General features: G+C 51.9%; 1 protein-coding gene across 7 annotated transcripts in view; it reads left to right on the top strand.

Annotated features, from left to right (window-relative positions):
• CTBP2 (C-terminal binding protein 2) overlaps positions 1-19,932 on the top strand; it is a 168,682-nt gene that overhangs the window by 21,423 nt on the left and 127,327 nt on the right. The window contains exon 1 of one of the 7 annotated variants that reach the window (XM_065923517.1): positions 4,710-4,734. The exons of 5 other annotated variants lie outside the window; for them this stretch is intronic. The gene's annotated coding sequence lies outside the window, so the exon portion shown is untranslated. Of the gene's footprint in view, positions 1-4,709; positions 4,735-17,035; positions 17,063-19,932 lie in introns of those variants that run through there. One more of the 7 variants, XM_065923516.1, reaches the window with a different exon arrangement.

Below are 19,932 nucleotides of genomic sequence, written 5' to 3'. Positions count from 1 at the left end.
AGCTCCTTGTGGTTCTGCCCTGCCTCACCCCGCCCACCACCGCTGCAGTTTGTCCCCCTTGGACGGTAGCAAGGCCAGCCTGGGAAGCGTGGGGAAGTACATAGGTGTTTGTGTGAGGTGCCAGGGTTTTCTCGGATGTCTGTCATGTCCGAGGGTTTCGCCGGCTCAGGGGGACACTCCAGGCTCAGCAGACAAGACTTGCCTGAAGGGGTCCCACCGTGTCATCCCAGGGAGGAACACTTAAGGAAGTTAAGGACACTTAAGGAAGTTGGCCCAGGCTGGGCAGACTCTGGTTGGAATCTTTATCTGCTCCACTAATTCCCCCGGCCCCCCAAGGGGTCCCCTCCTCCCCCAAGTGGGCAGTTCTGTGCCCACACCTCGGGCCTGGGTACACCTCTGGCCATTGTCCTTGGACTTTGCAGGGACACTCACGCAACAAACAGCTGCTCCCCTTCCTCCCGGGGTTCCACCAGCCCCCCTTCGAAGGTACCTGGGGACAGGTACCTCCTCCTCCCACCATGGCCGCTGGCTCCAGGTCCAGAGGGCCTGGGAGTGACTGGGGGCCGCTGGCTCCTTCCTGTTCCCTTGGTGGGGAAGTGGCTGAGCGGAGAGCCAGGCAATGTTTGCTCTCGGGTTCCTGCATGCCCAGGCTGGTCCCCGTGCCTCTAGGGGCGCAGGGCATTCCTCACGGCCTAGTCCGGCTTCCTGCAGGTAGAGGCCAGCCTCGAGTCTGGTTGAGGAGGCTGGTTGGCGGGCAGCTTGCAGGGACCAGCGCCCTTTCCTGTGGGAGGGTCAGCGGTGGGTCACCTGGGTCGGCATCCTACCCCGGAGGCCTCCAGCTCCACTGGGTTCCACTGCCTGGGTTCCTCCTCCTCCTCCTGGGTTCCTCCTCCCGGGTTCCACGGCCACCCTTGCCAGCTCCTCCTTTGTGCCTCGGGGACCCTGTTTTCTCTCAGGAGGAGGTGTGTGATGAAGGGGCCAGCCCCTCTGTGCCCAGAGGATGTGCTTGTGAGTGGTCTCTGTTGCATTTTGGGAAGGAAGCCACCACCAGCTCACTCTTCATAGTCTTAAAATATTCTCTGTGTCTGTTCATTTGGGGGAAATTTTTATGAAATGAGTCTTTGAATTTTTGAAATTGTTAAATGGGGATCGCTGCACTTACTAGCGTTCTGGTTGTTGCTGGAGCTGTCTTTTCAGGGCTCGCTGTTTCGCCCGCCCGATGCCCCGGCGCCCAGGGCAGGGAGAGCGCTCACCGGGCGGAGTGACTCCCAGAGCGTTTTGCCTGCATTCACTGTTAGCAAACCCTCTGATGCCTGTGAGCTCGGACTCACCCTGACCTTGATTCCTGGCCTGAGATTCCCGTCTAAGCATCCTTGGCCTCTTTGGGGTGGTCATCCATGAGCTGACATGCATGCGGTGAGTGCAGCGGAGACGTGACCGCATGCTTAGAAGATTTAGGGGAGCTTGCAGTTGCAAAGAGGTTGGAGCTTGGGGTTAGTTGCTGAAAGGTTGGCGCCACAGTGGGACGAGGGCTGTTTGAAGCAGCATTTTGAGCTGCTTGTCCATGGGTGGCTTCCACACTCTGACACTTCTTCCTTGGGGGGGGGGGGGGGGGCGGTGGACAGTGCCAGCCCGTCGGAGACCCGAGTCCTCCCAGCCTGGAGATCTGGCTGCCGGGAGGTTCTGGGGTCCAGAAGCTGCCACGACCACCCTGAGACTGCATTGCCCAGGGGAGAAAAGTTGCCCAAACACTGGAATTTATTAACAGAAAAAGTCAAAGGCTGCATTTTATTTAAACGGCACGGAAGTGGGTTCTGTCCGGAGGGCTCTGGAAGCATCTTTGGTGGTCCCACGCACACATGACCTTCCTACCCAGGCGGCGGCTGGCTGAGTCCTGGGGAGCACAGTAGGACTGCAGTTCTAGGTGGCCCAGGGCCTGCCCGTGTCCCTCCTGCACCTGGAGTGCGTCCCCTGCGCCCTTCTGGGTTCCACTCCTGTCTCTGTAGGATAGCTCCCAAGGTTAACACAGATAACAGGCAGGAAGCCACTTCACTTGAGTGGATCCTGAAATCGCAGTGGTCTTGGAGGGAAGGGAGTGGGCAACCGCTGCTGAGTGCCCAGGCCCCACTGGCCTTGGCGGGCAGTCGTGCCTGAGGTGTGCCAATTGTCAAGCGACTATTTCAGAGAGTGCCCGTTAAGAAAGGCCTTTGCCCTCACTGTGAAACACTAGGAATATGTTAATTTGGTGGGTCTATAATAATCATTTTTCTTGAGCACCGGGAGTGAGCCAGGAGGGGAGACATAAGAACAGGTGAATTTGGTGCCTTCATGGTAGAAACAGCTGAGGCGCCCTTCTGGCTGGAGGTTGATCTTCAGCGCACGAGGTTCTTTCTGGGCAGTTCAGTCACCTGCAGGGACACAGCCCTTTGAAATCTTGGTGGGGTTTGAATCAAAAGCCGGTGCCTTTGCACAGCTTTCCAGGTTGCACTAGTGGTAAAGAACCCGTCTGCCAATGCAGGAGACAGAAGAGACGCGGGTTCCACCCCTGGGTCAGGAAGATCCCCTGGTGGAGGGCATGTCAACCCGCTCCAGTATTCTTGCCTGGAGAATCCCACGGACAGAGGAGCCTGGCGGGCTACGGTCCACGGGATCGCACAGAGTCGGACACCACGATCGACTCTCCCTGGCACAGCTCACCAGCTGCCTGTGTTGCTGGCTGGGCACGAGTCTGACAAGTTGTTTGGGTTTCGCTAGTCTTGTGTCTCACACCCAAGAATCTTGGTCCTGGAGGGAAGTTTCAAGGCTCTGGAAGCTGCCAGGAACACGAGGCTTGTCCTTTCCGAAAACATACAGTTTTTGTTTCTGATGGGTAGTGGTGGTCTGCTGGTTTAATTTTCTTTCTTAACCTTTTGGCTTGGAGAACTTTTCTTTTTGGTTATGGTAATCATCCTTCCCTGACATGTAAATTGATTACACATTTGATTATCCATGAGCCTCCCTCTGCCTCTTCTTTAGGCTTATTTTTAGCACAGTCCTTGAAACCTCAGCGTGAGACTGTCCATCTTCTGCCGTTTTTGAAGGTCGTTTTAATCAGGTGCCTCACAAGTCAACGTGGTGGGAGCAAGGCCTGGGCCGCTGGATGAGCCGTGGGTTTGCTCTGGACATCTCCAAGTTCTGAGCTGTCTTTCTTCATCTTGGTCAACACGGGGATGAGTGAACTTGACCAGTAGCTGCCTGGATGGATCTGGAAGGTCTACGACCTTGTGTGGGATCACAAGGGCCGGAGAGTGAGCTCAGAGGGGGAAACCTGAGGGCCTGTCCCCTACCTGGATAGGACCTGTTTCATAAGGTTCAAGCTTTGCTCCAGGTCACATTGATGGCTGTGTCTGGCTCTGTGTGCAGAAGCCCACTGCCAGCCCGGGCTTTGTAAATCGGTGAGAGCAGTGTGGCAGGGTTTGGGGGCTCAGGGGTCTCTCTCATCTGGTCCTGGGGGGCCTTTGCTGCATCTGATTCTTCTCAGAGGCCACCTAAGTAAGTCAACAGTCCCAGTGGACTGCCGGATGTTTTCTGAGCCTCACCTTGATAAAGAATAAAAACGTTTTAGTGCTTGATTTGATTTGTTTGCTGGAAGATTAGTACAAAAGCAGGAAGGAAAAAGAATGTGTGGTGGAGGTGATTGCTGGAGACTGGCAGAGGGTTATTTACGGATTTTTGCTGACAGTCCTTGTTTAAAGGAATTCCCTGCGAGATTTATGAAGCCTTTCCAATTTATTGTCTTTCCAAGTAAGGTAAGCAAATAAATAGGTTATTCTGTTTTATTATGAACCTCGCCAAAGTAAGATTAAAAATAAGAGGAAACAGGGCTCCATTTTTTTCTTTTTTTTCCAGCCCAGTGTGTTTCTGGAATTTGGAAAGCATCTTGGGAAGGCTTTTTGTTTTGTTTTTGGCTCGAGCACATTGTGCATTTAAAAGATAAAGTCTGGCCCTTGATATTGTGTGTGCTGTTCCCCATGCTTGAGAGCTGGCTGAGCTCCGGCAGGGGACTATGGGTGGGGGGTGCTGGCAGTTGAGCCCACCTCGGTCAGCAAGGCCTCGCAGGCCCCCGAACCAACCTCCTGCTCTGAGATCGGTCACCACTGTAGCACCAGAAGGGACTCTGGGTCTGCAGACAGTATAGCACTTTGTAGAAAAGAGCAAAATCTGTTCTGGTCAAACGGAACTTTTCCTCCACTTTTCTTCGTGTCTGCTTAATTTCCTCATTCCTTTCCCGTTTTAATCTCCTTCTCTGCAGTTGTGGGTGGTTTTGATATTTTGGTGAATTGTGATTTTGGTGACATTGGTATGTGAAGACCCAGATGGAAAATTTTTTTTCTTCTAGGTAAAGAAGCAGCGGGAACATGAGACCTTGTAATAAAACAAACATCTCGTTTCCTGATGGTGATGTCAGGGCTAAAGGTCTGGGTGGGGAAAAGTTTGACCTGACCCCTCCCAACTGTAGCTCCCCCCTCCCTTCCCCTGCCCGGAGCGCATTTGAAGTCAGAGCCCGGTCCAGGCCGTAGGCAGTGCCGCTCGGGAAACGCCCTGTTGCCATTTTGGGAGAATGTGTTTTATGTGTCTGTGCCTGTGTGTCTGTGGCCTGGTGATGCTATTTTGGGGGGACTAATAGTCAGCGTCTTGGAGGGTGTCTTGTCACAGACCGCGCGGTCGGCCCGAGGTCCGCAGCCCCGGCAGGTGGTAGGTGTCTGTTGTAAGTCGGGTGGATTTGGCTCTCCAGGGGCTGTGGGGGGCGGGCCAGGAGTCAATTGGACCCTAGGCAGGGAGGCTTGGAAAGATGCCCCGGGTACGAATCCTGTGAGAATGGGCTCCGCGGGGTTCGTCTTCCTTCCTGCCCACTTCCTCCACGGCGCCTCCTCTCTGATGGGCCTTCTGTATTCTTGCAGCTAACGAGCCTTGGGGAGGGGGATAGCAGGACTGTGTCCCAAGCTAGGGTGGTGGCCTGAACCAGCCTGACCCGGTCTGGCCCGCAAGGAGCAGGCCACGTAGCCAGAGGGCAGTGGACACACAGGTGAGCCGGCGAGGGAGGACGCACGGCAGCGCCGTGAACTCACCCGGCCAGGAGGGGAGAGGGGACCAGGCCTGCTGGGCAGTGCCGTGGTGGTGGTGGTTTAGTCACTGAGTCCTGTCCGACTCTCGCGGCCCCAGGGACTCTAGCCTGCCAGGCTCCTCCGTCCGTGGGATTCTCCAGGCGAGAACACCGGAGTGGGTTGGGGGGGAGTGGAGGAAACCCTGGAGGAGTTCCAGGGAACTGTCTTCTTTAGAGGCAGTGGGCGCTGGGGAAGCGCCCCCAGGTAGGAGGAAGCAAATACACGTGTGATACTTGGACCCGGGAAAGGGTCCCTTTAACTGGACCAAGTGGATTGGGGGAGCCCAGACCCCTGGGCGCTGTGGGCTCCCTCCAGCTCCCCCTCTCCCTTGGAGGCCATCATGCGCTCTGCCCCCATCCTTTTCATCATTGCCTGGACCTGAGGTCACCTGGGGAAGCTTTGAGAACGAGCCCAGCCCCTCCGGAGGTTCTGAGTCCCTGGTTATGGGGTGGAGCCCGCCTGGTAGATTAACAAGCTCTCAGGTGATTCTGATGGGCAGTCGGGTAGAAAGGCCCTTCCCCGCCCAGCTGAGGCCACTTGGCCCTTTCCAAGCCCGGGAGCTGGAAGGCAGGGCCTCCAAGAGTCGGGCAACTCCTGAGTTCCCTGCCCCACACGCTGGAGGCAGGGGCAGAGAGGGGCTTCTTAGGAGGCCCAGCCCCTCAGCCACGTGTCAGTTGAGACAGGTAGGCCTCTGCCACCGGGCCAGGTGACCAGAGCCGCTCGCGGTGAGGGCAGAGGCCCCAGGTGGCCTGGCTCCTCATCGCCCGGTGAGGGTCTGTGGGACTGTTTCCTTTGCCAGGCTCTCCAGTTTGGCATCACAGGTGCCTGCGGGAGAGCTAGCTGCCAGGGTTCCATCTGCCCCAGGGCCCCTCGGGAGGGAAAGCGGGCGTCTCCCACCCTCGAGAAGAAACTCCAGGAGTGCTAGAATCTCCCTGCTGTGGTCAGTGTGTGGCTGCAAAGGAGAGAGCGGCTGTTGCCTAGGAAACAAAGCCGGAGGGCCTGACTCAGGCCCGTGGACCTGCTTGGGCTCCGTGCCTGGGTTGGGGGTGTGAACCCCAGGAATGGTACGCGTCTAGGGGAGGGTGGGGCGGGGAGGGTCCCGTGTGTGTTGTTTTCTTTTTGTAGGGAAAGAATCCAGCGCTCAGCCGTGTCTCATGGGAATCTAGGGCGTTCAGCACCCCTGGGTGAGATTTCTTGGCCTGCAAAGGCTGGGTGGGGGGCGTGTTCTGTGAACTCACCAGGACAGGAGGGAGAGCGGGGACCAGGGGGCTGGGGAGTGCTGAGGGGGAGTGGAGGAGACCTGGAGGAGTTCCGGGGATTGTCTCCTTCAGAGGCAGTGGGTTGCTGTGGAAGGCGCCGGGGGAGGGGCTTTGGTGCCCCCGGGTAGGGGTCCCTTTAGCTGAACCAAGTGGGTTGGGGGTGCCCCGGGACCCTTTGTGCGTGATGCCACCCGGCTGCCGCCTCTGAGTTATGGAAAGAAAAGGGTCTGAGAGTTGAAAAATCACACATCAGATCCTGGGGGACTGAGTGCTGAGTGTTGGGGTGAATCCATTGCTGGGGGTGGGGTGGTTTAATGGGGAGACTGACCAGACCAGCGGGCAGACCATGCTCTGACACCCCTTCTGCCCACATGGGTGAAGAGGGTAGCCGGAAGCAGAGGGTCCTGACGCCCCGGGGGGGCATTCTGTCCTGACGTGTGGTCTCATTTTGCTGAATCCCTCCTGCCCTGCTGGCCTCTGCTGTAGGTGCCAGGTGGCCTCCATGGGTGCACTTGCATTCCGCCTCTGCTTTTTCTGCTGTTGACTCTGGTGCGAGGCTCAAAGCCTCAGTGCCCGCTTGCCCATGAGTTGGGAGTAGTAACAGTTACTTGATGGCGTGGCTGTTGGACTGAAAAGAGGTGACGGGTCTAGGAGTTGGGCTGTGTAGGGCTGGTTTTGGGGAGCCTCCTTAGTCTTTGCACCCATAGCGATTGAGAGTCCAGGATGTGGCTTTTGAATGCTTGCCTTCCTTCCTTCTGATCACAAGCTTTTAAAATCTCATCTGTAGTCTTTTGTTTCTTTAACATCATACAGGTGTTGTCTTAAATGCCTTTGTGTGCCTTTGTTTTTGAAAGCAAACTTCATTGCCTGTGGAAGACAGAAAGCTAGATCAGTCTTGGGACTGCGGCCAGGAAGTGTGTGTTGGACTCAGAATTCAGTTAAGCAGCCCTGGTTCCCCCAGGTCAGGCTCGGGGAGGATCCAGCAGGAAGGAGGTGCTTCCTTGTCCCCACGTAGCTATGGGGTTCACTTGGGTTTGAAGGTAGGCTTCAGAATTCTTCCTAAAGACAACTGAGTGTTTTAATTTTGGTTTACTATATCCAAGGCAGAAATGTCATTTCAAAAGACCAGTCCAGTCCACTCTTTTTATAGTGACTTATAGTTTACAATCGTGTTCCGATATGTTCTAATTACAGCCTCCTAACAACAACCTTGGTTTTCAGATGAAAAAAACATGCAGGGCTCTGGTGAATGTGGTGGCCCTCTGCATTCTCTGGGGGTGTCAGTGTGTTTCCTCGTCTCCTGGTCATTGCATGCTTTTTAAAAAGCTAAGTGGATGTAAACTCACTGCCAAGATTTAACTTGGGTACCACTTACAGAGCGATGACAGGATGGAGACACAGAGGAGGGGATGGGTGGGCACGTGAGCAGAGCTCTGGAGGAGTCTGGACCCACCTTGGCCTGTATCCTACCATCCCAGACACTTCCCAAACATCCAGATAATTCCCAGCAGTGCCCTTGACCCTGAGGGCCATAATGAGCTGGCTAGAGGCAGGTGCCTGCCCTGGGCAAGAATTTGACCCCAAATCTACGCACCATCTTTGTGGGTACTGACCCAACTGCTGTACAGGCATTGGAACTAAACCAGCACCTGGTGTCAGGTTGTACCTGGCCGTTTGAGCCAGGTCCAGGGACCCAGAGCGCCTCTCCTGCTGCTTCACTCACAGTCGGAAGAGCTCTGTGTGAGAAGCAAGCCCAGGGTCAGGTGCAGATCCAGGGGCCATAACTGGGTTTGAACTAACTCATCCTTTCTGATTTTTTTCTTGTGGTATCTGTCACTTGCTGAGAAGAGTTTGTTTTCTGGGGCTGTCATTCAAAGCATCATTTTGTACCATACCATTAAAATTTTCAGAGTGTTTGCTGATTTGTGTTCACTGAAACTAAATTCATTAGGGTGATGTGAAAATAGCGCTCAACTGTTTACCAAATCGGATTCTTGTTTTTGATATTTCAGTACATCATCTGTTCTCACTTGAATGTCGTGGAATTAGTTGGTTAAGTGTTATGCAGATGAAAACTCATGCTTTAGTGGAGGTTTTTTTTTTGTTTTTTTTTTTTAAACTTGGATGCATTTATAAGAATATTATACCCAAGGTGCTCAATTTGCCATTTGAAGCGGAATCTGTGTGGATGTGGGGATGTTGGGAGCTTGACCTGGCCTTGGAGAGTTTTCAGAACTTGCTGGGATCTTGACCCAGATCCAGGTGCTGAGTCAAACTGGTTGGAAACCCCCCTCACCCAACTGTCCCTTGCCAGCTGGGTGACCTCTGGCAAGTCAGCCAGTCCTGGCCTAGGCTCTGTGAAATTGCAATTCTTGTTTTTCTTTTACAAGGTTGGTTTGAAGACTTCAACAAGAGCACTGTTATTTCATTGGTTTTCAACATTTTGGGATTGAGTTCTGTCATAAAAACTGATAATATGGTATAGTTTAATTGATTTAGTTTATTTTTCCCCATTCTTAATAGGCTTATTAAATAATGCTGGGTCTAAGACTTGGTATTTTTAGAGTTGATGGCCATGAAACCATTTTGCAAACATTTTCCAATAAAAGGACAGTTGCTCAACTTTTTTACTTGATCAGTGAGAGTTGAGTTGTGACCAGATTTCCACGTGAATGCTACAGCTGTGTGGCAACAAGAGAAGTTAATAGATGTATTTCCAGAAGTGTTGGCATCTCTTTTCAGATTTGGTTCAGTGGTCCGGTAGCCTTGGATTATGGTGTTCAGAGAGAGGTGAAGGCCTCTGTTGCTTCCAAATAAGCCTATTTGAGATGGAGTTGGAATGTGTAAGTGTGGGGGAGACGACCAGATGTCCCCCAGAGATGTGTGCTTCGCGTCACTGGTGGGGACGTCTGCTGTGGTGGCTGCCTCACCACCACCCGGGCAGCTCCTGGAGACCCCGGGGAGTTGTTGCCAGTGGAACCCGGGTGGGAGTAGGTGTCACTTTCTGGAAGAAGTGGTTAGGAAGCACGTGTGCTTTATCCAGTCTTTCTTAGCTGGATTATCAACCGGGCGTGGCCAGCCCAGAAGAGAAAGTGAGGGTCCTGGACCCTTGAATCACCACGTGAAGAGTTGCCCACTCATCGGGAACACTGATCATTTTGTGATACAGAAATAAGCTTTTATTGTGTTGAGTTGATATTCAGTTTTGGGTTCATTTGTTAAAGCAGATAGTGTTAACTAATAACGCTGAGTTTGGGTAGTTGATTAACTTGCTCATCCACCAAACCAACTCCTGCCTCATGCTCTGCTTCAGTGAGCAGGCGACCACTTCTCCAGGTCCCCAGCCTCAGCATCATACCTTTCACTTCTCCACCTGCCGTGTCCATTTATCACTACATCCTGGAGATCCCATCACCCTCCCCTCTCTTGTTGCCGGCAGGGGTGGGGGGTGGGGGGCGGGCTCCCCAAGGGTGAGCGTCCCTGCAGGGCTTCCTGCCTCACACCTGCCAAATGACAGCCACCTAAACACGGGGTGCGGCCAGGTGGCCCCGGAATTCTGGCTGTCAGTTGTTGGGGAAGCTCCGAAGCAAGCCTTGGGCGGGAAAAGTGTTGCAGTGACTTGGCATGGTGTGGCTGTCATGAAAAGACAGCCCTGATCTTTTCCTTCTGGGAATGTAACTGGTGGCCCCAAACACCTTCCACAAGTGGACTCCAGCACCGCATTCACAGAGCCCTCGTTCCACAGGCCTCTCCTAGCTCGGTGGGGGATGCCAGCCTGTCCCCGCGAGACCCGGGACTTCTCCCAACAGCCTGTCCTCTGGGCCCAGAGACTCCCCTCTGGCCTTGAACTGCACAGCAGGCCAAGATTTCGCCTTCCCTGTCTCCTCTAGAAGAGTCAGACCAGCGTCTCCCTCTGCCTTCTGTTTCACGTTCCCCAAGAAGTCTCTGGTACAGTCTGTTATTCATTTTCTCCTGTGTCTTTTTTTGGAGGATCTGAACTAACACACATTGGATATAAGATAAAGTAGGTCAAAGGGTCAGTGCCCAGGAATTTCTTCCAGTTTGGAAAGCAAGTTTGCCTGCCTCCACAGTGCCAGGTCTGTGCTTGCTATTAGCTCGGACCTGCCCAGATCCAAGGTCTAGGATTCCGTCAGGAGTTGGTTTCTGTTCCTCTTGCTTGACAGCAGCGACTCTTTAAGGGTGCTTTTGTTGTAGCTTTCCTGCCATCTGGGTGAAGCATTAGTAATGAAACTGTAGTGGGTGCCGTGTTGACCTTTTGGAGTGTCCACGCCCTAGCTTTTAATGGGAAAGTTGCATGTATTTTCAGTACTTGATACTTTAAAACCTCTTGGGTGATAGAGTCTGGTAGGCACAGTCCATGTGTGACCTGGCACTGGGAACACGACTGAGGCTGAGAGGTCTGACCTATAGGACTCAGCATCTGGGGGCGGCCCCGTTAAACGTCACATGGCGTTTAGTGGCTTGTTTCCAAACGGGCCTGTGTGCTCTGTGTGCTCTGTGGGAACTGTTTGTGGCCAAACAGCGGGGAGAGATTGAAGGCAGGAGGAGAAGGGGACGACAGAGGGTGAGATGGTTGGATAGCATCACCAACTGGATGGACATGAGTTTGAGCAAGCTCTGGGAGCTGGTGATGGACAAGGAAGCCTGGCATGCTGCAGTCCATGAGGTTGCAACAAGTCGGAGATGACTGAGCGACTGAATGGAACTGAACTGTGGTCAATAAAAGGCTGCTCTTGGGGGTTCTGCCTCGAAGCACTGGAACCTACTAGATGCAAGTGTGACTGCCCCTGTGGGTTTATGCTCGTTGGGTTGGGACCTCCTTTTATCACCCTGCATTTGTACATCCAGCCCTTAGCCTGTCCTGGGCCTCCTTGAATTCACAGGTTTGTTCCTGGAGAGAATGGGTGTTACTGAGACCTGCCTGCTGCTCCTACACTCTGGTTTGGGGCGATGATCCGTCTGGGCCTCAGGGGTTTCAGCTCTTGGTGGGGAAATGGCCCTGGCCTTGTGGGTGTGTCTGTAGTCGTCATTCTGCAGGTGAGCCAGAGCCAGAGGTTCCCCCCTTGAGTGGGCATGGGGTACAGTGAACCCCCCCAGGCCCAGCGCTCTCCACCCCCGGCCCATCAGTCCATCTTAACTTGCTGTTCTCAGTGGTTCTCAGTCCTTGCTCAGCTCCACCCCTGCCAGGGTCCTTCAGCACGTGTCTCATTTCTGAAGTTGACTTTTGTGATTCCTTTAGTTTGGTTTTTCCTTTGAGATAGGACTTGGGGGAGGTGTTCAGGGGGGGGTGGGAATGGGGGTAGATCCTAGGTGTGCCAATCCATTTGTTTTGGCAGATTCACATACCTGGTACCCCCGAGCATGTCACAATATACAGCTTAGCACCGATCCAGAAACTTCTTTCATGGCCCTTGCCAGGTAGCTCCCATTCCAGTCTCCTTGATTATCTCCGGCAAATACTCCACTCCTGCATGATTAATTTTTCACATTCTAGCATTTAATATACTACATAATATGTGTACACACGTTATACATACATGTATGTGTACACATGCAATATTATACACGTGTATTACACCACATACCTATCAGCAAAAGCTTTCTAAATTCACCATAACATGTTTGTTGAAATTTTGGGGTGTTCTAGCCTGGAACAATTGCTCGTTCCTTTTTCCTTGCTGTGTAGTATTCCAGGGCAGCATCCACCATAGTGAGTGTACCCATGCACCTGTTGATGGACCCTTTGGCTATCCTAAGTAAAGTTGGAGTGAACCATTCTCATACATGCCTTTTTATGGACATATGTTTTCATTTCTCTTGGGTAAATTCCTAGAGGTGGAATGTTGGGTCATGGAATAGGTGTATGTTTAGTTTTATAAAGCAGTTATAATAAAGTTTTACACTGCTGCCAATCATGTATGGAAGATGGAGCTATTTTTTAAACCACTTAGCAGAACATTGACTTTCTGCTTGAGGGCGGTGTAATGGGGTGGGGGACACCTTCTTCTCCCTTGGTCCCTCCGCTAGTGAGATAGATGCAAAGTTTGCCCCACTGCTCTGCTGGGGGTGGGTCGTGAAGTGTACCTGCTTTGGAAAAAGGAACCTTTTAGTTTTATTTCGAGGCCTGCTTCTCATGGCTGTCCCTGGCGATGTAGGACAATCGTTGATTTTTCCTAGGCCGCGTCTGTCCCTGCTCCCATTCCCACGCCATCTCCCACCCCCTTCCCTCCCTCTCAGGTAACTGTGGCCTCCAGGGAAGCATAAGGGTCAGGGCCTCTGGTCCCTGGTGTTTCTTAACATTTGTGCCCACGGTTTTACATTCACGACTGACAGCGGTTGATTTTTGGAGCTCGCTGGTCATCGCGCGGTAGCGTATGCATTTCTAGTTTGCTTCAGTGTGGGAAACTGGCTGAGCAGGTGCACTGCACAGCTCTCTAGTCAACTGCAGACCAGTCACCCTGTGGGCCGGGCCACCCAGGAGCCCGGTGGGCTGGTGTGTGCTAGCCTTGGGGAGGCTACCGTCAGCCTCTCCAAGGCTCTTCAGGGCCAGTGGTTTTGGGGATGTGTTTTATAGGGCTGCTAGTGGGTCCTAATGAGTGGGTTACCTCTTTTTATATCTTGTCTTTTTGGAGAAAGTATTGGTTGGCCAAAAAGTCATGCAGGTTTCCCCATAAGCTAGAAAAACCCAAGCAAACATTTTGACCAACCCAATACAATACTTTGAGGATTTAAAAAAGAAAAAAAGGATGCTATAAGAAGGGATGAGGTTGGCAAGGACTAGAGTTGATTAAAAAATGGACATACACCGACCACAGATTTCAGGACAGTTGGCTACGAGCAGTTCTCTTTGTCTGAGTTTAGAGAGACGGTGTGTCCTTGAGCTCATCCTAAAGAGAAATGCTTCGTTAGAGGGAGTTATAGGGGTAGGGGTCCTGTAATGACAGAGGTCCATCTAGTCAAAGCCATGGTCTTTCCAGTAGTCATGTACGGATGTGAGAGTTGGGCCATAAAGAAGGCTGAGCGCCACAGAATTGATGTTTTCAAATTGTGGTGCCGGAGAAGACTCTTGAGAGTCCCTTGGACCGCAGGGAGATCAAACCAGTCCATCCTAAAGGAAATCAACCCTGAATATTCATTGGAAGGCCTGGTGCTAAAGCTGAAGCTCCAATACTTTGGCCACCTAATGTGAAGCACCAACTCAGTGGGAAAGACCCTGATGGTGGGAAAGATGGAGGGCAGGAGGAGCAGGGGGAGACAGAGGATGAGATGGTTGGACGGCATCACCGACAGTGAAGGACAGGGGAGCCTGGCATGCTGCTGTCCATGGGGTCTCAGCGTCGGACACGACTTAGCAACTGAACAGCAGCGACAAACAGGAGCTGAGGGTTCTTCCAGCAACTAAGGTCTGGTGCCGCAGGCTGCTGCTTGGGCCTGGTCCGCGGGCAAGCTTAGAAGCACCGTGTTGACGGAGAATTTAGGGGAAGCCATTCTGTGAGAAGCCCTTCCAAGGGTATCGTTTGATTGGGATGGAGTTTTAAATACTTTGGGCTTCCCCGGTGTCTCAGACAGTGAAGAATCTGCCTGCAATGCAGCAGACCTGAGTTTGATCCCTGGGTCGGGAATATCCCCTGAAGAAGAGACTAGCAACCCGCTCCAGTATCCTCGCCTGGAGAATTCCATGGACAGAGGAGCCTGGTAGGCTACAGTTCGTGGGGTGGCAAAGAGTCAGACGAGACTGAGTGACTAACACTTTTTTTTTCCCTTTTTTTTACATTTTACAATACTTCAAGGACTGGACCAGTTGAGTTGGACTGGGTCATTCTCCCAAAATGACATTTGTCTCAACTGGATTTTTTTCTAGGTGTTTTTAGAGAAGATGACTAGAGCTTTCATTCTTGCCCGGGAATTGGTGTGATTCCAACGTGGAGGCGGACAAACGTAGGGGCAGGCATGGTCAGTTCCAGGATCAGAAAGTTAAGTCAGGGTCTGGGCTTGGTTGCGTCTCAGACTTCAGCTGGGTGATGCAGTGGTGTCCGTGCTAGTGAACAATCTGAGTGTGGGTGGGAGGGACTTGCAGTCAAGTGTCTGGTAGGCGGAGGGGGGAGGGTGGTGAGGTGCATCTGGCGCTCCTTGGGGGGACCGAGGAAGACAGTGATTTGGGAGCGTCTGAGTGGGAGTTCAGGCGAAGTTGCTGTCCCTCCTTCCATATCTGCTTCTCTAGCGCTTGGTGTTCTGTTCTTGCTCGTTCTGGAACTCCTTGAAGACAAGGCTATGTCTGTCCCCAAATCTGCCTCTCAGCAGCCCCGGCCCCTCTGTTGGTGCTGTAGCAGAATGGATGGAGTGGTGTGGGTGTGGGGCCCAGCTGGGAAGGGTGGACGGCAGATGAGAAGGGGCTGTTGACTCTGACCATCAGGAAGAAATCCACTTTTTGGATGTGGGTGCGCGTGTAGATGGCTATAGCTACAGATATGTGTGTATGCGTTGGGTTCATTAAGCTTGATAGATAGCAAGGCTCAAAAAATAGCACTGAAGCTGGAAGAGTCTACTGGGGCGGAGGTGCTGGACGGATGACTTCTGTGGGCCCCAGATGTGGGGAGACAGGAACACATGTGGCGTTAACTGGAAAGGCCCCCCTCTTAGGAGGAGACTGGGGGTGCTGGAAGCATGCAGAAGGTCCCCCGTGACACATACATGTGTAGATTCAGCTGTGCTTTCTGGCTTCTGCATGGGTGCCAAGGTCAGTTTGCAGGGTCTGGCCTCATGGGTGGTGCTTACTGGCCCTTCTCCACGCAGTGGGGGGGTGCGGGAGGGGTCCGACACCCAAGGAAGGACGTACACCAGAATCCAAAGAGAGAAGTTCCCGTCATAGCGCTTGTTGCCACGTGCTTGTTCTCGGTCAAGCCCCAGTGAGTAGAGAATTGGCTCCAACTCTCAGGAGTTGCCTGTTTTAAATGGAATTAGAACTGGAGTTACAGAGACTTGGTGTCTCTGGAGCTTGCCTGTCCCATCCCCGAGAGAAGTTGGTTTCCTAGAGGCAAAGCGACTTGCCTGAGGTCACAGTGTAGGATGAGACAGCAAGGTATCCACAGCTGAGGTGTCCCAACTCCAGCCCAGACTTGGTTGTGAAGCGTATCCCCCCCCAACCTTGGTCCTCTCCCGGGCTGCCCACCGGACAGTAGGTAATCTGTCTCCAAGGCTCCCTGAGTTACGTGGGCGTGGGTCTGGCCTCCGCTCACCTCCCTCCTCCATGCAGTGCCCCTTCCCCAGGAGGAAGGCAGCGGGTGCAGAGCTGGGCTGGGTGGTCTCCCCAGCCTCTGCCTTGATGCTTCTTGAGATAATTTTAGGATCCTCCTGCAACATTGGTTGGAGCGGGTGGCGGTGAGGCAGTTGACTTACCCACATTTCATCATGTTTGGCTGAGATACAAAGAGATTGGCAGTGAAAAGTCCCCTTTCCCTGGTCTTAGACTCTGAGAGCTCTGTGTTCCTTCTGCTGTCATCTCTGCTGACTCCTAGATGATTCCCATGCTGGTCCCTAGTTCTGAGGTTGAGCAGTTATGAAGAGTTTGCACCTCGTTTGGACACTTGGTATGCGACATGCTTAACTGACTTGGAAGTCCTTTGGTCTGTTTTCTTTGTGAACACTTGTAGTTTGGCCAGAGGCTGGGGAGGCAGGCTGCATTCTGCTTGCCTTCCAGTGAAGATACTTTTTACCTTTTGTTGTTCAGTCGCTAAGTCATGTCTGACTCTTTGCAACCCCGTGGACTGCAGTGCGCCAGGCTTCCCTGTCCTTCACTATCTCCCAGAGTTTGCTCAAACTCTTGTCCGTTGAGTCGATGATGCCATTCTCATGCTCTGTCGTCACCTTCTCCTCCTGCCCTCAATCTTTCCCAGCATCAGGGTCTTTTCTAGTTGAGTCGGCTCTTTGCATCAAGTGGCCAAAGTATTGGAGCTTCATCTTTACTTTTTACAAAAAACCCGACCCTTGGTACCTTCTTATTGAAACAGTAGTGCCATGGCCCATGTGTGTTGTCTTGAGTTCCCCAAACAGTTGATGTTGACAAAGGCTTGCATTCCTGAAGTTAAGAAGAGGAGGGCTACAGTGTAAGGCTTTATCTGTATCTCTAAGCATTTCAGAAGAAGGATATATCTGTGCTCTGTGTTTAAATATAGCATGGTGTTTGCTGCTGAGTTGGAGAAGAAGCAATTGAATATGTAGGTCATTGACTTAGAAGAATGAGTTTGGAGTTTTTCTTTGCATCTGATTAACACCATCTTACAATTGGGCCATGGACGCTGTGCCATAATTGGGTTACACAGAGTTCAATGAGATACCTGGAAGGGAAACTGCAGGAATCATAAGAAATACCTTTGTCCCCTTAAGGCATTCCAGGGTGTGACTTGGTCTTGGTCCCAGTGGCCAGGTGCATCGCAGCCAGTGTGGAAGGATTAACCCCTCTGAGTTGTTTGGGGAGGAGACGTGCTCAGTGCTGCTCTCCGGAGCAGATCCTCCGGAACAAGGGGAGAGGGCTCTACTTAATCAGGGTAAATGCCAGCGGTGTATTTTAATACATGCTTGATTCAGAACGCACTGTTTGGAGTTGCATATTTAAAAGGAAACTGCCATCCCCCTTTGAAGGTACGTGACATTTAAAAGATCTGTAGCAGGCGATAGGTTTGACAGCTTCGAATTATATTTGAAAGAGTTTTTCTTTTGAGAAAGAAAATGATTACTTCTATTTTAAATGTCATCACAAAGACATAAACATGTTTAATCAAATTATATATTTAATTTATGTAGAATGTAATTTTTATTCCCGTGGAGGAGTCGCTGGTTATTTCTTTATCAGCTTTGAAGCTGGGCAGTGCTTGAAAGCGTTCAGCTTTTTTGAGTAAATGGCTATTTAAGGGTTTATGGAATCTGAAAAGATAGTATTATGATGGAAATATGTTTTATCTGTACACCGTACCGAACGGCACATTTTGGGGAGAGGGGAACTACTTTCATGATTGTTTCTGGGAGGCATTAAGGATAAACTCCTGTTGAATGGATTGAAAGAAGTGTGACCCTGAAGACAATAAAGGCGAGACGGCAAAGACGCTCCTGTAATTTTCTCCTTCTGGGTTCTTTGAATCAGCAGGGAGGTGCCGGGGAGTGTTGGGACTGACTGCCAGCTCTCCTTAAAAGGGAGACAACAGGCGATCTCGGGGGACAGACTCCGAACACCACCAAAGACCTTGAGGTTGATACAGTGTGATTAAGTTGGGTCACAAGAGGCTGACGGGGAGTTCGAGGGCAGCCTCAAGGTCCCCAGGCTGCTGGAAAAGCAGGAATGTAAGCTGTGGGTCAGCTCAGACAGGTGGCTCGCTGGTTTTGGCAATCTGCTAGGACTCACCAGCTCCAGAACTTTCTCTGAGCGAGCTGGGTGTTGGAAGGCGGCCAGCCCAGCGTACAACTGCATGTGTCAGGCAGGGACGGTCCTGCCCTGTTCCAGCCTGCCGCCTGGTGTTTTGAGGCAGCCCAGTGGGGTCCGGGAGTCCTGGGGCTCCTCACCCACTCATTCACATGGAGCGGCTGCGGGGGCTGGTTTTCTCCTGTTCTCTCTGGAGCTGTTTTGTGAGATGTGACCTGGGGAACCCGGCAGCAGCTGGGCAAGAGAAACCAGTCAGTTGTGCCTGTTCCCAGGAAAGATCTTACATAGCAAGCATCTTTGCCAGCTCCAGCGGAGAAGGTCAGGGTTCAGGAGCCATGCACCCCGGCAGCCAGAGGAAACTGATCCCAGTTCAGAGTGTGAAGCGCGTCAACAGGCTGGGCTCCTCGTGGCTCCTTGTAAACACACCCGGGTCCACCACAAAAAGGAATCGCCCTGTTTATTGGTCAACATGCGCCAAAGGAGCAGACAAAACAGGACAAAGCTACTTGTTATTTTTGTAATTAAGCTTGTCATTGTGACGTAATCATAGAATCACATGTGAGTTGTTCAGAGGCTTTACCTGGTTCTCCCCCAGTTGGTAACATCTTGCAAAACATAGTGACAATAACATGACCGGGAAATTGATATAATCCGCAGATACTATGCAGATTTCTCCAGTGTTACATGTATTTGTTTGGGTGCATTCACTTCTCCTGCAGTTGTGGGGGCACATGGAACACGATACCACAGTGAAGATACACGACAGTGTAAAGCCCACAACGGTGTCAGCTGTTCCCCATTTCCCGCCACGCCCACTTTAGGTGGCGCAGACAGTTCATGGCCAACATACAAGCTCGTCAGCAGGGCTGGCTGACTTCCAAGACCCTGCTCACTCAGAGAAAGTTCTGGAGCTAGAGTGTCCGGCCTCCTCCCCAGGCCCTAAAGCCTGACAGCCACTAATCTGTTCTCCATTTCTGTAATTTTCTGTATAATGTTCCCTTAAGAATGTTATAGAAATGGAATCAGATGATATGTAGCTTTTGGGGGGCAGTGTTTTCACCCAGCACAGTTCCCTTTGAAATTCATTCAGGTTCTTATATTGCCGCTGGTTCCTTTTTGTTGCTGAGGACTATTCCATCCCAAGATTTTTTAACCCAGTCTTAGACTGCAACCCTGGGTAAGAGGAATCCCATCGCAGAAACCTGAGAGTTGCAAAATGAGAGGAAGGAACGAGGCATCTCTGGCCTCTGCTTAGCTCACCCGCATCTTGCAGCAGGTGTCCGTGGGGTGGTGTTTGAAGAAGCTTGCATGCTCTGATGGCTTGGCTGGTTCGGGAAACCAGCGGAGAAGGCTGCCTTCACTGTGTGAGTTTTGTTCATCTGCGCCGTTGTGTTTTTGGACAGTGCACACGGAGTGGAACAAAAGTTGGGATAAAAGGTGACTGGATTTTGATGTTTTATTAGCATTGCTGCTGTAAAAATAACAGACGGGAGGTCTGGTCTGGTGCACGAGAGAAGTTAAAAACTGCCTGAGCATGATTTCTTTAGAGGAAGCCCTGACCACCTCACTGGCATTGGCATGCCTTCACGAGAGCTGTGAAATGACATAGCCCCAGAATCTGATTTCACAGGGAAAGTTTCGAGCTGCTGTTCCCTCAGAAAGCAGATGTATTTACACTGTGTTAAAACCATACATGCTTGTGTATTTACACACATGTCCTGTCAGTGAGGATAGCATTTGTGAAGCTCTTACCCCCATGCAAGGTCATCTATAACTTTCAAAATTAATAAGTGCAACGGAGTGATTCGATATGTGAGGAAGTTCCTTGACGATCCCCAGTGTTACTTAGCCTGATACACGTGAATCAGGTTTGTATCATCAGGCCATCTGTAGGGGGAGGTTCCCTTTCCCGATAAGATGCTCTCTGAGGTCTCATCTGGCTCTGGGATTTATTCTTTCTTTTTTTGCCTGCACCGCATGCCATGTGAGAATGTGGGATCTTAGTTCTCCGACCAGGGATCGAAACCGTGTCCTCTGCAGCCTTTCATGGGAAGTGCGGAGTCTTTAGCTGCTGGAACACCAGGGAAGTCCCCGG

This window comes from Muntiacus reevesi, chromosome 2 (genome assembly GCF_963930625.1).
Source record: "Muntiacus reevesi chromosome 2, mMunRee1.1, whole genome shotgun sequence".
In the NCBI taxonomy this organism is placed as follows: Eukaryota; Metazoa; Chordata; class Mammalia; order Artiodactyla; family Cervidae; genus Muntiacus; species Muntiacus reevesi.
Note: the sequence above shows the minus strand (reverse complement) of the source record. Positions and strands in the feature narration are given on the sequence as shown.